Source organism: Ochotona curzoniae, unplaced genomic scaffold (genome assembly GCF_017591425.1).
Source record: "Ochotona curzoniae isolate NIBS_2020 unplaced genomic scaffold, NIBS_Ocur_1.0 contig_64, whole genome shotgun sequence".
In the NCBI taxonomy this organism is placed as follows: domain Eukaryota; kingdom Metazoa; phylum Chordata; class Mammalia; order Lagomorpha; family Ochotonidae; genus Ochotona; species Ochotona curzoniae.
Window position 1 is genome coordinate 21,142,200 of NW_024466502.1, and position 4,175 is coordinate 21,146,374.

General features: G+C 43.8%; 1 non-coding gene across 1 annotated transcript; it reads left to right on the forward strand.

Annotated features, from left to right (window-relative positions):
• Window positions 1-3,750: 3,750 nt before the first annotated feature.
• On the forward strand, window positions 3,751-3,875 carry LOC121163799. Its single transcript, XR_005884959.1, has one exon. It is a non-coding gene; the product is annotated as a small nucleolar RNA ACA64 (small nucleolar RNA).
• Window positions 3,876-4,175: the final 300 nt, after the last annotated feature.

A 4,175-nucleotide genomic window follows, 5' to 3' on the forward strand; every position in this document is an offset into this window, starting at 1 on the left:
TGAACCTAGACTCTATCACAAGTCCATAGGTGATCGCTAGAAACCTGCTGGGACTTGATCAAAGTATTAACTTTAAATGCATGTCTTCCTTGAAGAATAATCATACGTTATCAGTTTCTCATTAGCATACAATGCACCTGATACACCTCGACTATAGGAGCAGTCCCTGTTCTCACACAGAGGAAGGCCTTTCTGTCCAAGACACAACCCCACCAGGGTGATGGCTCCCGGTTTCTCTGCAGTGTTGAAGGATAAATACAGCTAAAGCACTCTGGTCACGCGGAGCCGTGCTTAGAGGACACAGATTAAAAGCATTAACCACATTCAACTTCTCCTTATGAGCTTCTGTGCAAAGGGCCCACTCAGTAACAGAAGTCTCCAGAAGAGAAAGCTGCCACCACTCAGGACAGACAGATTTTAATCTACAGCATCAAAAATCGCTTTACTCAGTGATTGTTTAATATTTTTCTAGAAGGAGGAAAATCAGGTAGAAGAGAAGGAAGAAAAAAACAACTACTCTTGATCATGGATCTTCCAAGAAGTCTTTCTACTGCAGCAAAACGCAATTAAGATGTCGGCATTGGGCCCAGCGCAGTAGACTAGTGGTTCAAGTCCTTGCCTTGAATGCGCCTGGATCCCATATGAGCCCCGGTTGTAATCCCAGCAGCTTTGTTGCTCATTCAGCTCCCTGTTTGTGGCCTGGGAAAGCAGTCAAGGAAGGCCCAAAGCCTTGGGACCCTGCACCCACATGGGAGACCCGAAAGAGGCCCTGGGCTCCTAGCTTCGGATTGCCTCAGCCGCTTGAGGAGTGAATCATCCGTTGGAAGATCTTTCTCTCTGTGTCTCGTCCTCTCTGTATATCTGACTTTCAATAAAAATAAGTAAATATTAAAAAAGAAAGAAAAAAACGTTGGCATTTAGCTAGAGGCCCTTTGGCTTTGAACTGGAATGTGTAGGTTACATCCTCAGCTCTGGCTCCAGCTTCCTGCTAATGCAGACCCCCAGTTACAGAGGCGATGGCAGAAGTCACCAGACTGGGAACCCAGGTTGTGTTTCTGACTCTTGGTTTTAGACTCTGGCCAAGTCATAGCTATTGTGGGCATTTACGGAGAGAAATCCCTGGGAGTTCCGTTTCTCTCTGCTTCCCTAAATAAACAAAATAAACACAGTTACAATTTCTATAGCAAAAAAATAGCAGACCACTGGGTTGATCAGATGTTACATTCTATTGAAGCAGAAAAAAAATCCTTCATGAGTGTTTTTTTCCCTTCACTTTAACTGCTAATGAATCTGACTTGCTCTTCGCTGCTTGAAAGTGCCAAATGACCTCACCAAATCGTCTTTCTGGTGACTCTGAAAGAATAAACTGCCAGTAACTCCACTTAATGTTCCCCATTGAAGAAGAGTCCGCAGGCAGACTGACTGGATCGTTGGAGGAAACCTCACAAAACGTGCCTGGTGTGCAGAGGAAAGCCAATGTTTTGTAAATAACCTTCCTTAAGCCTGATCTGAAAGTGTCGCTTCCTGATTGTGTCAATAAGGTTACTATGCAACTTTAAAAAATTCCACTGCTCTAGGAAAACTTGTGTTTCCTTTTATGCCCAGACTTAGCAGGTTTTTCAAAGCCCTTCTTATTAGGAAAAGTTGTGGCTGGAAAAATGGGTAAGTAGTTACAACTATTCCAGGAAGCTATAAATATTCTGGTTTAAAGTCCGTAAGAAATTATTCTCTCCTTTATTGTCTCCCAGGGCCCACCTACAACCGGGGTTCCCTCCCAAAGTGAAGTGGATGGGCCTAAATGATCATAGGTGGGTTTTAAAAAATAAACACAAAATTAGTTTCACACCTACTTAGACAGCTTAGAATTTTAATGTGTGAAGTATGCCAGGACTCTGCAGTGAAATAAAGCTTTGCATTCAAACTGCTGCTAGCCAATCAGAAAACGGCACAGCGTGCTGCCCATTTCATAATTAGGGAGAATTACTCCAAGTTGGAGATTTTAGTTATTAATGAATAAGGCATTTCTTGACCCACTTTTGCCATTTATTCATAAGGACCTTGTTTTCAAAAAAAAAATGTTAAAATAGCATGAAGGTCCTGATTTACGCTCACCAAATCCAGGAAACTCAAAGCTAATCCTCGGAACTATTTGTGTCTCGTTTTTCAACAAATTTTCTCTAGAAGACTGCCCTGTTGGAGGAGAGCACAGAGCAAAGAGACTACGTGAAATTGTTCTGCAAGTTTGAATTTTTCAGTTCTCGTGTTTTAAGTGGCACGAGTATTCTGATGTATTTTCCACTGTATTTCTCTTTCCTCCAGAGCTCCACAGTGCTTCCTTTCAGCTATCCCCTATCCTTGGTAACACTTTACATCCACGCTTCTTCATCAGGAAGACACGAGCAACCAGTAATGTCCACTGAACTAGAGTTTCTGGGGATGAGAGACTCTTGAATTGGGGAGCTGGTGATAGTTAAAAATCTTCCTCACTTCTCCAAACGCCTCTCCCTGGATACCAAATATTGGTGCAAGGCTCCTACTGAAAATGAGATCTGTTTAAAACATTTGTAACATGACATCAAAACTCCGGTTTCCCACTCCAGCAGTGCCTCTTGCTCATGTGTACCAACCTCCTACTCATCCTTCAAATACCATCCTTGGTCCGCTTGTATCAAGAGATTAGCCCTCCCCGTGGGTTCCAGTCTCCCCAAATGTGATAGTCGTAGCAAATATTCTTGTTTCTAAAGCCCTCCCTCCAGTTCTAGGATGCTGACCCTTTGTATTCTCCCAAGTGCACAGATATTCTCCCCTCTAAGACGTGCAAGTGATCTGCTGTCCCACTCATTTAGTATTTAACATTTATCAAATCCCATTAGTTCAAATCCTGGACACATACTAACTTGTGAAATCTTGAGCAAGTTGCTTCCTCTTTAAGTTTCGGTTTCCCCATCCGCAAAATGTAGACCATAATGGCATAAATTATGGAGGTGTTTCAATAATTACAAGAGATAGTAAGATGCCAGTTAGATGTCCATAAGCACATATTTAAAAACTACATTTGAATTTCAAACATTTTTTGGGTTAGAATTAATTTATCTTTAATTCATTTCCCATGAACTTTTTGAAATACCTTCACAAGAATTAAGAAAGAAAAGAAAAAAGCAAAAAGGAGAGAACTAAGAGAGTAAAGATGGAGGGGACCGAGCCAAAGAGAAGGACTTGTGAGAAAGACAGAGAGGAAAAGGTTACCTTAGATTCAAGTTCCAGCTCAAAGTCCCAATGTGTAGTCCGCGCCTGTGATCTCAAAAAGGCTAATGGGAAGCCACTGAAACAGTTAAAAGAGAACTTTACTCTGAAGCTGAAATCTGGCCAGGGCTATCTTTAAACCAGTCTTCTCCTTTTTATTAAATATTTACTTATTTATTTGGAAAAGCAGAGCAACACACACACACACAGAGAAAGAGATCTTTCACCCACTGGTTTGTTCTCTAAATGGCCAAAATAGCCATGTCTGGGCTGAGCTGAAATCGGCAGCCAGGAACTCCATTTGAGCCTTCCATGTGGCTGGATTAAGTACTTGGGCCATCGTCCGCTGTCTTCATCAGGAACTGTATCAGGAGCAGGACAGCCAGCGCTCAAACCTGTATCGATAGGCGATGCTATTGTCCTAAGCGGGAGCTTAACTTGCTATGCCACAGTGCTGATCCCACTCATGGCTAGAGATTTCCACCAAGAAAAAGATGATTTTATGGCGCTGGTTGAAAATCGCCCTGGCTTTGGCCATAGCCATGGGTGAGATTAATCGCCTAGAGCCACCAGGAGCCTCAGCTCATCTCCCACTGCCTGTGTGGAAAGGTGAGACCCAGGCCCCGACAGGCACAAAACAGTAAACGACAAGCAGGTGTAAAAAGAATACCAAAGAGTCTTCCAGCCACCACATGGTGGCTGGAAGGCCCCGGGACAAGCGGCGTCCCATGCCTGGATCACACGCTGCCGCTGCCATGCGCGCGTCCGGAGCCAGTATATCAGGCTTGCAGGAGCGCCATTTGGCGGGAGGCTCCGCCTGCTGGCCGCCCGGCCAGGGAGCTCTGGGATTTGGTTTCTATGATTGCTGCTTAGAAAGCTCCATGATGAACCCTCAGGGCTTTGGGTACATGAATCAACCCTAAAGATTCCCA